Genomic DNA, 14,015 nt, shown 5'->3' with positions numbered 1-14,015 from the left:
CCTTGCCACCAAGTGCAGTGCTATGGCAGCTGACCGGCCTAGCAATGGTACGGCCAGTTCCTCCACAACGTAAACATCCTGTTTTGTGATCCTCTCACCTTTCTTGAGTGTGGCTGTGAATTTCCCCTTTACATTCAGTGGCCTTCCTCCTGGCCCCTTTAAAGGCTTTGTTGATCTCCCCATTTTACTGAGCTGAACCTGACTACACATGGTCTCTGGCACTGCTGTTACATCCGCACCTGTGTCTATCTTCCACACAATGTTGCAGTGGTCCATTTTTACTTCCGTCATCCATGGACCTTCATCTGAATCGACAGTCAGTGAGCCAAGGAATGAAGCCTCTTCATCCACATCGTAGTCATCCCCCTCATAGTCATCCCTGTCATCTGTCAATGTGGCTATGTGCCCCTCAGTGCTCCTTCTAGCTCTGCACACTCTGGCATAGTGTCCCTGCTTCTTACAGTGGTTACACAGTGATTCCCTAGCCGGGCATTTCTGTCGGCTGTGGCCTTCCATGTCGCCACACCATATACACTGTGTCTGCTTAAAATTAATTTTCTGTGCTATTCTCTTACCCGACTGGAATTACTGTGGCCTGACTTGTGTATATTTAGCTCTGCCCCGCTGCTGGGCCTGCATACTATCAAGCTGTGTATTTGTAGAGTCCTCTTTAAAGTTTCTCTTGAGAGCTTCTTGTTGTTTCTTTACCTGCTCACTCTGTCTAGCCTTGGTCACAGCTTTTACAAGTGTTAGGTCAGGGTCCATTTGCAACTGTTCTGAAAGTCTTGAATCCCTCAGCCCAACCACAAGTCTGTCTCTCACCATTTCATCATGCAGTGTCCCATATCCACAATGTTCGGCCAGGCAATGCAGTGCAGTAATAAAATTATCTGTTGACTCCCCCGGCTCCTGCTGCCGCTGGTTAAACTTGGCCCTCTCGAAAATGACATTTCTGCGTGCTATGAAGTGAGCATCCAAACTGTCTTTGACCGTCTCATACTCAGCCTGTTCTTCGTCGCTCAGATGCAGGGAAGTCAGAATATCCTCAGCTTCTTCTCCCATAGTGTAGATTAAAGCATTCACTTGGTTTTCTTCTGCTTGGGTTTCTAATCCCGACGCAATCCGAAATCGATTGAATCTTTTTATCCATTTTGTCCAGTCTTCTGCCTTGAAGGTGAATTTCTCTGGTGGGGGAACTTGAAACTGACTCATACTTTCGCTTTCGCGCCGTTAGTGCGGTGGCTTAGCACCAGATTTGAGAAGGATGTGGACACGCCGGACAAAAGCACCAAATTTTCCCCACGTGTTCCTCATCATCATAGCTTTCATTTTGATGGATTTCAAGATGGCCGCCATGTAAAATCAAGGTTCTGCCTATTAATAAATATCTTGGTCCATAGCGGGCTCAATATTTGAGCGAACACAAAGGTATTGGTATCCCTGTAAACTAGAGAAGCTAAGCTTTCTATTGGTATCATTTGCATTAAGCCCAACTGTTGGGAAGGGGGTTTTAATAGGCAATGATTCAAAATTATGTAAAATGTTCACCTAGAAAAAACTGCCATGCTCATCTTCCAAAAGGTCCCTTGGATATTCACATGAATATATCAGAGTGCACATTGGTTTTATAGGTACCCACAAGCCTCTTCTTTACAGACATACCCACTTCGTCCAACTTGCATGCTATTTGGGGCAATAATCAAGCAGGTTTGTGCATGTGGTACAAATGTGTCGAACATTCTAACAACTGCCAAAAATGTGAATGTTGGGTTAGGGTTTGTTGTTAGAATGTTGAACATAGAAGATACATTTTGGTGTCAAACTATACATTTTCTGGGTCAAAAAATGTGTTAATGTTATGAAGAATGTCACCAGATGAATATTTGTACCATTCTAACAACATATTTACACAATTTTTTACTTGTTTAACAGTCAGACATGCATGAATCGAATAGACATTTTATTAGGATCACTCGTTACATTTATTATTATTATCATAACTCTTTAGCCCGTATAGGCATTTTTAACTGTTATGGAGATATTTTCGCGGGTCTTGTGCAGTGGTCTCGTGCCCGCGAAAATATCAGAATGTTTCATAAAAGGTCCCGCGGTATACTGGCCAGCTCTCAGTGTGCGTCTCGTGACAGCTGTCGTGGACAGCGTGATAAGGGACATGTTTAAAAAGGCAAAACATAATATAACAGGTAAGTCAAGTGTCATTACTTTAGTTATCAAAGGTGGAATCTCTGGACATAAGCAATAGGGATGGGTACCGTTCACATTTGAACCGATACGGTACCGGTACCTGTGAATCGATACCGGTACCCAACGGTACCCCTTTTCGGTACTTTAGTCTCTAAAAATGTAATCTACCTACATCAGTCGTAAAAAAAAATCCAAACTTCAAATAACTACACTACATTGGGCTCGCGCTGCTGTCTCTAAACTCAAACTCAAACTGTACTAACGTTACTGTAGCAGCCTACTCTAAAGTCTATACTACTTAGTTAACGCTATATCTAATGTTCAATCCCACATCTGACACCATGTTGAGTTATAATCATGAGATCTTAGGTTTGTTATAATGAAGAGACGATATGACACAGGCGATTGCTTTCGAGTCCGTGCATGCTTTATTTCTCTCCCCCCCCGTCACACATCAAGGTTCCTACCGCACAAAGGTTCCTATACAAATATAACCTAATACTACATTTTCTGTTATTTTGAGAACAAGGACACCATTATACTACGCCTTTGAGTCACATTCCCGATTTGTCTGTTTTAGAGAGGCGGAGTCTTTGGCGTCACAAGCTCATGACAACGTCGTGAGTCAATAAAGCCATTACACTTTGACACTAATGCATGGTGTAATGGGAAATATTAAAGGACAAAACGATGAGCCGTTTACATTAATCATTCTGAGTCATTATTAATAATAGAAAGGTTTATTTCACCGTGGCCACAATGAAAGGACAGTTTACAGACAGATACATCATGTTCACACATAATCGTCTGGCCGTAAAGTGACCAAGAGCTCTGTTCAGACGTATGTTAAATACACAGTTGTCAGACCTAACATAATAACAGATATGATGATGAAAATGACCCAGTTAGGAGAATCAACCTTGGCTAGGCGGTGATGTTCGCGATGTTCCTAACTGGAATGTTAAACAAACTTGCTAGCAGAGGAAAAGATTTAGGTCAAAAGCCATCCTCTCCTCACATTAAAAGGGCCGTGGTCTCTGCTAGTGTCTGACTATAGCTGTACAAAGATAAAATGATATCTCAACACAGATCTATAATGACATATGATAATATATCCCACGACAATGGGCAGTGAATTCTCTCTCTCTCTCTCTCTCTCTCTCTCTATCTCTCTCTCTCTCTCTCTCTCTCTCTCTCTCTCTCTCTCTCTCTCTCTCTCTCTCTCTCTCTCTCTCTCTCTCTCTCTCTCTCTCTCTCAATTCAAATTAAATTCAAATGGCTTTATTGGCATGATGTAACATGTACATGTTGCCAAAGCAAATTATTAATATTAACGTTAAACATGAATTAGAAAACAGATATCAATATCAAAGTACAATATCATCAAAACATAAAACATCAAATATTACACATAAATGTGTGTCAGGTGACTGTCACTCACTGTCCCTCAGTTTATGGCAGGCAGCAACATAGACTGCTCCTAGCTCACAGCTTGTTGAGTCCTGCCCTAGTAGGACTGGTAGTTTTTCTGTATCTGATAGTTTAAGAAAACCTTTTGTTATTCATTAAAACTTTTTTTATGTGTTTCTTTAAGATATTTATATTTTTCACATTTGGTGAGGAAGTGTATCTCTGTTTCAGGCTCATTGATTTGATTTATTTGAAAGGGACAGATACAAATACATAGATAATGCCTGTATCGTAGTGTTTGTAGCCAAAGCTAATTTGCAACACCCGTCCCTTAAAGGGCTGACATAAAACATTATAAAATAGGACATACAGTATAGGTAAATAAAAAGGTAATAAAAGCAGTTAGTGTACAAAGTAGACATGCCCTTACTAACATTAGATACACAGATACATACACCATTACATACACCTGGGATGACACTAGGGCAGGGGTCGGCAACCTGCGGCTCCGGAGCCAGTTAGCTGCGGCTCCCTGGCAAAAAATATAAATTAAATGTGTGGGAGGGGGAAAATGGCTCTTTTGATAGTAAAGGTTGCTGACCCCTGCACTAGGGTGTGCACCAACAGCTCCGTATAGAGATACCCGTGCACACCCCAGTGCAATCCCAGTATTAAGGCACACAGGATCAACACAGGAATACCATCTATGGACCCAATATATCAACATACCCACTCCCTGCACTACGACCCAGACATTCATCTGCTCAAAAAACCACCCACCCACAAAATCCCCTCCCCCCCTCGACACCCACAAACACACTCACATTCTCACCCCCTGTACCATCCATCCCATTCAACTACCCGCCCACGCTACCTACCCACTCACCCTGAACCACCCTCTCTCTCTCTCTCTCTCTCTCTCTCTCTCTCTCTCTCTCTCTCTCTCTCTCTCTCTCTCTCTCTCTCTCTCTCTCTCTCTCTCTCTCTCTCTCTACTGGCCACAGAGTGTTGTCCCTGCCCCCTTTTGTTCAGCGATGCTCAGGGGTTATGTGACAGTCACACCTATTAGCTCACCTGTCTGCACGCGCTGTGTGACACTTGGCGTCTCTCACTTCCCCGCTGAATGACACTCCGGGATCCCATCCAGTCCGCTGGCTGAAGGAAGGGCAGCACGAGTCATGGCAGAGGAAGGCAGGGGTTGTTTAGATGGGAATGGACTGAGAAGGTAAGGCCTTAACATACTCTAACAGACACAACAGGACATAATGTTTACAAAGACAGCCCTTACAAAAAAAGTATTGTGTTATTTCCATCTTGTTTTTGGTGTGAATGAATGAATGAAAACTTTATTTAACCGATTGCAGAATGGGTACAATACAGTATGGCTCAATACACACAATTGTTAAAGGGGAACTATTTTACTATTTCTTTCACTATTTGGGCATTTTTACACAATTCCTGTGAGTCTATGGAACACCTCTGTAAGGTTTTTTTCAAAGAAATTCATTGTTTTGTATTTCTAATCAAGTACTCAAAAACAGCATTTTTCTACCTCAAGATCTTAAGCCGTTTTGAGGCTGGGCTCCAAGTACATGTCGAAATACTTCCCAAAGGTCAGTGAATACCACGTCCACAACACCAGAGGGAGTTCCACATGTTCAACCCAGATTCGGCACAAACAAGGGCCTAAACACGTTTCGCAATTATGCCACATAATGGTGGAACGCCCTACCCACAGCCGTAAAAACAAAATGTGAATCCCTACTCACCTTCAAAACCGCTCTCAAAGAGCAACTACGGGAGGCTGCAATTAGAAACTGGCCCCCGTAAATGTCCAAATTACCCATCCCATCCACCCACCCCCTCCTAATGTACAGTTTCCTCCCCCACGTATGTATATATTAGCTGCTAGGATCTCTGTTTAACAGTACTGTATATTTGCATATCCTGTATGTCACAAATGTAACAGTACTGTATACCTGTATGTCATGTATTGTCATACATTTCATGATATATATCTGTATATCTGTATGGCCCCCGTAAATGTCTAAACCCCCCCTCCCATCCCCTCCTAATGTACAGTTTCCTCCCCCTCGTATGTATATATTTTCTGTTAGGATCTCTGTTTAACAGTACTGTATATTTGCATATCTTGTAGAGAACAGAATGTAGGTTTCCACAGCTATGCAGATTATACACAATTGTAAATATCTGCAAAACCAAATGATATAGCAGCTATTAACTCCATAGGACAAAACTGAAATCCTAATGATCTGCCCCAAAACAACCTTGGCCTTGTCTATTATGCTGCTATTTATTTTATGTCTACTGTGAAGAACTTTGAGCTGCAATACTTGAATTTATTATTATTTATTATTACAGTATATAATAGCTTAATAATAGTTCCTCGCCCCCGCCATGAGCGTAAACAGAAGAGGGGTATGCACGGAGGACCGAGGGCTGGGCTAAAGAATATCTAGCACTATTGCACTTTACTGTTACATTTGCACTCTGGTTGGATGACAACCGTCTTTTAGTTGTACTGTACCTGTGCTGTATAATGATAATACATTTCAATCTAATAATCCACTTGGGGAAATGCAGGGGTCATAGCAGCAAATGCAGGGGGATGCGGAGGGGAGGTACAGGCAGGGTAATAGAAATAAGAATAAAAATATGAGAATAAAAGATGATGTAGATAATAAAGAACAATGTAAATTATGAAATAAAATAAAAATATATAAGAATAAAATATGAGGTACATAATAAAGAACAAGGTAAAATATGAAATACAAACATAAGAATAAAAAACGAGGTTGATCATAAAGAATATGAGAAAATATGAAATAAAAATATAAGAATAAAAGACGAGTTAGATAATAAAGAACAAGGTAAAATAAAAATATAGATATCTACTGGACAGGTGAGACAAATGTATAATCGGTAATAAAAACATCATACAAGATACATGATTCCCTTATTGCCACACAACCAGGTTGGTGGTATTTGTGATCGGTACAGAGTGTATTAAGCTCTACAGTACATACAACTGTAACATACTGTAGATACATTCACCCCCCCCCCCCCCCCTTCCCAGCAATGGATACATAATACAACACAACATGACACAATAAATACATAAATACAGCACAGTACGACACAGCACAACATAACATGCGGAAGAGTCTAGTCCATCAGGTCAGGAGCTTGGTTAGTGTAAGGGCCGGGGGGAGGGGGAGAGGGGGGCCAAGGGAGTTCAGGGTCCGAATGGCGGTTGGGCAGAAGCTGACCTTGAAGCGGGTGGTTTTTGAGAGGATGGACTTGAAGCGCCTACCTGAGGGCAGGGGCTGAAACAGGGGGTGTGCTGGGTGTGAGGGGTCTTTTGCAATTGTTCTGGCACGGGTGGTTGTGCGGGAGGTGAAGATGGAGTCCCAGGGAGGGAAGGTCACACCCTATGCTTTTGGAGGCCTTGTTTATGATGCGCTGACGTTTTTGAATGTTTTTGTGCAGAACCGTACCAGACTATGATTGATGAGGTGAGTATGCTTTGGATGATGGCAGTATAGAATCACATGTGCATATATACAGCCACCCAATATACAGAATCTATCCTAAGTCAACCTGATGTAATTAAAAATATATATATACTGTAGCTAACCTATGTCTACTCTGTACAATGTGCAATACTCCATACTGAGTCTTAGTCTACCCTGGTATAAATAGACAGGGTAAGCGGATTTTCCATACATGATATGATATGATACATTTATTTATATTGCGCCCCTCAACCAATCCCGGGAGAGAAAGAGAAACAAACAAAAAAGACAGGAACAATACGAAAAACAGAAAAAAATACAGGCAGTCCAACCAATCAGATAGAGAACAGACAGACATAATACACCACACATACAACAATACAAAAAACGAGGTCATGGATTGTTTATGGTGAATAGGTGGGTTTTGAGCATGGCCTTAAAGGTCCGTAGAGTGCTTGCCGATTTCAGGTTGAGTGGGAGCTTGTTCCAGAGGGTCGGTGCTGCACCTGCGAAAGCCTGGTTTCCTTTTGTCACCAGTCTTGTGTGGGGGATTGGAAGAGGAGTACTTTTATGTAGGCTGGGGCGAGACCGTTTATGGCTTTGTATGTGAACATGAGGATTTTGAAATGTATTTGTTGTTTTACCGGGAGCCAGTGTACAAGGACTGGGGAGATGTGGTCCTTCATCTTGGTAGCCGTCACGAGCCTGGCGGCTGCGTTCTGGACGAGTTGGAGGCGGTTTATGTATTTGTCTGCGATACCAGAGTAGAGGGCGTTGCAGTATATACACACACATATAAATGTGTGTATACCAATAAGATCTAGGGTGCTAATCATTTTCTCCCCATCCCAATTTAGTCGTTATGCCAATTCCCCCTGCATGTTCCCCCTACTGGTCGGTACAAGGGAACCCTGAAGTCTACCGCATGCTTCCTCCGACACATGCGGAGACAGCCAGTGGCTCTCTTTTCACCTGGCAGCGAGGACTCTCATTGGTGAAGTGTAACGCGTGGGAGGTCACGCTGCCTTCACCACTTCCTGCCTTTTGCTGAGCATGTGCCCATACCTGACCTGTAGGCGTCGCTGTCCACAACGCCAGATTACCACCCACGACTTCCCTCCCGCTAACTCAGCCAAACGAGTTAGTATGACGATTGGCCCAAGCCGCAGGCAATGCTGACGACGGGAGTCGAGACTGCAGCCTATTGCATTGGTGACAAGCGCAATCTCCGCTATGCCACCCGACCGCGGGTGCTAATAAATTAATGGTAGTTGTGTGAATCCTTGTGCAAGGTGCGCCAGAGTCCGAGCAGGGTTCAGTAATTAAGAGTACAGTCCATGCCCACAATTGTGGCTGACCTAGGGGATATGTGCTGTGTTCGAAGGACTATATTGTGTTTTTTAACTTAGTAAATACATTTGTATTTTAGCTTAGTTCATGCAATCTGCTCGCAGGTGAATCACGTGATCTGGCAGGTGAAGTGTCCTATAGGCTATCGTGTGTATTGAGCCAGACCTATTTGTTTAAAAATATAAATCCAGAATACCTTATAACATGTGCTGATCTTAGTTTTCTGTCATTCAACCTGTAACAACTCCTGATTGAGTAAAGACTTGGGAGCAGTTAAATCTGCTATCCCCACACACACACATAGGACAGAGCTTCTCATGACATTTACATCCATCTGCTCTGGCTTGTACCATCTTGCCAACCCTCTTCAATAAACTGGTATGTGTTTGCACCATATAACCTGTGCTGGAGGGCCCCTTCGAAGCCCTTCAGGTGGCCTATGGCAGGGTCTACTGCCAGTCTGCCACAGCCCTCATTTGTGGGCTCAATTTAAATGAAAGTGTGAAACGTATGGTATCATATGAAACTAGAGATCACGAGGAATCTGTTGACAAAGAGATTAAAGCTAGAGTGTGCACTCCCTATAATAATAATAATAATAAATTTTATTTGGTGGCGCCTTTCACGACACCCAAGGTCTCCTTACAGATCATAAAAACAAAGCAAGGCAGTTAAAAGTTGAGGTTAAAAACAAAACAAACAACAGGAAGTATAAAACAGTGAAGTTAAAATAACGAAACAAACAAACAGCATGGGGTATAGAACAGTGAGTGTGACACAGGTTATAGTGAATATGCGAATTTAAACAGATGGATTTTCAGTTGTGATTTAAATGATGATAGGGAGTCAGACTGTCGGACATGTGGGGGCAGGGAGTTCCAGAGTCTGGGAGCCGAGCAGTTGAACGCTCGGGGCACCCATGTGCTGAGGCGTGAGCTGGGGATGGAGAGGAGTCCAGTAGAGGATGAGCGGAGGGTGCACCCATGGTGCTGAGGCTGGGGATGGAGAGGAGTCCAGTAGAGGATGAGCGGAGGGTGCACCCATGGTGCTGAGGCGTGAGCTGGGGATGGAGAGGAGTCCAGTAGAGGATGAGTGTTTTGTCTAGATTTAAGATAACTCGATGGTTATTTAGATAAAGTGCAAATCAACCAGCTAAGCTAGCTAGCTAATATAGCTATACCTTTTATTCGTTTGTATTTACCACACTTGTATTATCAGATAAATAATATCGGTCATTAGCCGTCCTGCTCTCTAAATAGCGGTATTGGCACCACTAGTTACAACATGTACAATTCAAAGATATAATCAAAGCAGTAACACTGAGGGCTAGATCCACAAAGAATGGATTGCACGGAGCAAGTTGCACCCTTACTTACAATTCATTATGACTTTCATTCAATCAATCAATCTGCACGGTGATTGATTGAATGAACATTTTATCAACAGATTGCAGAATGGGTACAATACAGTACGGCTCAATACACACAATTGTTAAGGGGATGCAGACCAGAGAAAGACTTTCGTCTTGTTTACATCAGGGTCCCCCATTTTCAATTCATAATGAATTGTAAATAAGGGTGCAACTTGCGATCTAGCGCTAAGTGTATTACGGCAGCCTCCATACCCTCACAGCCAGTGATGCCACAGATTACTTGTAAAAATAATCTGATTACTGATTACTGATTACTCCTTTAAAAAGTAATCTAGTTACTTTACTGATTACTTGATTATCAAAGTAACTAGGTTACGAAGTCAACATAAGAATGACAACAGTTTTTTTTTAATAATGCTTTATTGAAAGTGCATAATGTCATAAATCATGATTGGCTGCTCAGACAGGTCATCATGAGACTCATCAGCCATCAGGCCATATAAGGTCACAGCTGTCCACTGCTCAGGCACTCTAGGACAGTGGTTCCCAAACTAAATAAAATAGAAAATGTATATAATATAATTTTAATTAAAAATGAAATTGTAAAACCGTTGTGTAATATAAAACATGGTATTATAGTTTGTTATTCTCATGTGTGTGTGGCTGTGTGCGTGCGTGCATGCGCTAGCGCACGTCCCATCTCCGGTCTAGCTGACTGTACCCCTGGCTCTCTTATCATCAGCATTATGAGATAGTAACTAAATAGTAACGCACAGCCACTTGGAAAAGTAACTGTAATCAGATTACTGGCTTGTAAAAAGTAACAAGTTAGATGACTATTTACTGAAAAAAGTTATCAGATTAGAGTAACTAGTTACTGGCATCACTGCTCACAGCACATCTCATCCTCAGAAAGGTGATAACCCCGCCCACATGTGATGCAACAAGTGTAGGACCCAATGGTATTGAAGCACATCTGGTATCATGTATGTATTGTCATGGAAATTACTCTAAGAGAAGAAACTGAAGCTGAGTAATTCTGATTGAGTCGAGTTGTAAAAAATTAACATAGATTTATTCATTGTGATCACAGTGAAAGTGCTCAGTTACTAATCAGAGACCAAGTGTACACAAGCGTCTGACCAGGAAGTGAGACAGAACCCTGGTCAGACGTACAATTAAATACATCACTGAACATGTCATGACGTACATTAAGATGACCAAACAGGTAAACATAGATTTAATAGAAGAGAAGATAAAAAACAGAAGATAGGTCTGAGGGTTTCTCGTCCCTGAGACAAACTGGAGTCAAGATTAAACAAGAAAAGAACAAGATGTGATTTACTTGGAAATGTCTATCTATCCTGGCCCTTGAGGTTGTTTTAAGAACATCAGCCAGACTGTCGCCCTAGGCCTAGTGTCTTTGAGCTCTGCTTGTTGACCTATATTAAACTATTCGAATATGTATGATAGAATATGTATTTCAACACAGATCTATAATGAGATGATAATATTCCCATTACAGTAGTATCCATATACTCTGCTGGGTGGTCTCAATGTCATATTACCCTGTTTCTCAATCACTGTATGTGGAGCAGCTTTAGATTTTATTTTAGGATGAAAGGCGTTTTGACTTTTAGCCCTCTCGTTTTTGGATTTGGGAGATAGTTGTTCTTCCACACATTTTGGACTATCTTAAACCAGAGGAGTAACATGTATAAATTCAGAAATTGGGCATAGTTCCCCATTAACTTTCACAGCAAAATGTTAAGGTTATGTTGATTACTTTGACTTTCTTGATGAGAACTAACAAAATATGAATCCCTTGCTTGTCTAAAACATCTGTTTACAGCCTCAAACACAAGACTTTATTTTTGCTCCAATAGGCTAGATTCCAGAATCCAGTCCAGTATGTGTCTGTGGTTTGCATGGTGCACCAGTCTCACCTATACAGCTGCCTACTGCGTCCTGAATGTACCCGTCCCAAAATGAGTGAATCAACGTTGAAATAGGGTTCGGCAGAAATATTGAATCTATGTTGAAGCCTGACATCTAAATTATATAGATCGTTGTCTATGACTTACACGTTGAATCAACGTTAGGTGTCAACCATAGCTGATACTATATCAATGTTGATTCAACCATCATCTAAATGGTAATCTACATGCACATTTTAGTTGATTTTATATTGAATCAATGTTAGACATCAATGTTTATTCAACCATAATCTAAATGGTAATCTACATGCACATTTTAGTTGATTTTATATTGAATCAATGTTAGACATCAATGTTTATTCAACCATAATCTAAATGGTACTCTACTTGTACATTTGTAACTTGTACATCTACTTGTAACTTGTAAAGTTAAGGAATCAATACTGATTAATGTACATTTTACATTAAAATATTGCTGCTGATATGTATACATCATAACATTACATGTTTTTTTCCTGCTGTTAAACACACTATTGTTAAATAAATAATAATAAAATTCTTATATGACCATATTTCCAAAAATGTGTGAACAAAAATGACAACATGGCTTTAATATGAACATTTATTTTTTTCTAGGGTATCATACTTCCAGTGACCATACCTTTTACACGCTTTCATTAACAATACATATAGCCACTGCCAGAATAGTGACACACATATTGTGTGTGGTGAGCACACGCATTCATGCACAACGAAGACAAGATTGCGTTGTCTCAATCATTTTAACTATAAATTTACGAGCTCAAAGTATGAGCTCACTACTGACTGAAATGTCCAACAAAAAGCATCAATTGTCAAATAATATTGATCACATTAACTAGACTAGATGTTTGAGGAAATTAGAAAGGGAACAACAACTTAACCCTTGTGTCTGATCAGATTCGTATTTGTTTGATAACTTTGCAGTGATTATGTTTGTAGCCAACATAATATGTGGCATAATCTTTTAATTATCTTGTATTTTTTTTTTTTTACTCTTCATAAATTGTTTATTCCACTTCAGCCCGATCATAACCACCACATATTCTTTTTTTTGTCATATTTAACAACTCTTTTCAGAAAAGTGGGAGTATTTCATTACAAAAATAATATAAAAAAATGGTTATGATCAGGGCTGAAGTTGAATAAAATATTTATGGAAAAGAAAGTGGGAAATTATTTCAACATAATCTTTTTATGGAGTTTTTCAATTTAGTCCCCTAATAAGAGTATAATACTTTAGTTTTCAGACACAAGGGTTAAATAACAATGGCATAGGATTTGAATTTAAACACAGTGGAGCTTAGATGATCTACAGTTGTCCACGACTTATCCTCCAAGGCATCTGCTATATAATAATCTTCAGATTTACTTAAGTGTTATTAGTAGGTTACAGCAGTAAGCATTAGTTTGCTCAGTCAATTAAGGGCCAATTCGTTTTATATTGTTTAATACAGTTAAATAAATAGATAAATGAAAAGCAATTTTTTTTGGATTCCCCCCCCCCCCCCCACTGTACCGAAAATAATACCGAACCGTGTCTTCAAAACCGAGGTACGTACCGAACCGTGGATTTTGTGTACCGTTACACCCCTAATGTTTCTATAACTCTCTCCCATACCCTTAACACCAACCGCTGAAGTGCCCTTGAGCAAGGCACTAAACCCCCAACTGCTCCAGTGGAGTTGCTCAGTGGCCAACAGTGTCAGACTGTGGTTGTACTGGGGCCTAACAAAATTAATAGTTGGTTTCAGGTTGGTTGTCAGTTTGGCCATGGGTAGGTAGGGAATTTATTTTATTTTATTTTTTTATTTTATTCTTTCCCACGGCGACTATGGATAGGGAATTTCTTTATTTAATTAAAATGTTCACAACAACATGGATGCATGTACTCTGCCAGCATGTTTAATATCCATAATACTAAATGTTTGACTAAGATTTCTATGAAACTTTATTAAAAAAAAATTCTAAAAACTCATAAAATATATTGGGTCGCACCTAAATCGGCAGGGTCGGTCGGCAACCTGAAACCAACTATTAATTTTGTTAGGCCTGGGCAGCTCCCAGGTGTGAATGGAACTCTGTGAATGTGAAGCAGGGCGTAGCTGAAAAAGAGCATCCGTGCTCAGCGAACCTACCCTATAAAGGTTAAAATAAAAAATAAAA

The sequence above is a fragment of the Notolepis coatsorum genome, assembly GCF_963971535.1.
Source record: "Notolepis coatsorum genome assembly, chromosome: 7".
In the NCBI taxonomy this organism is placed as follows: domain Eukaryota; kingdom Metazoa; phylum Chordata; class Actinopteri; order Aulopiformes; family Paralepididae; genus Notolepis; species Notolepis coatsorum.
The sequence above is the reverse complement of the archived record's forward strand: the minus strand, read 5'-3'. Positions refer to the sequence as shown.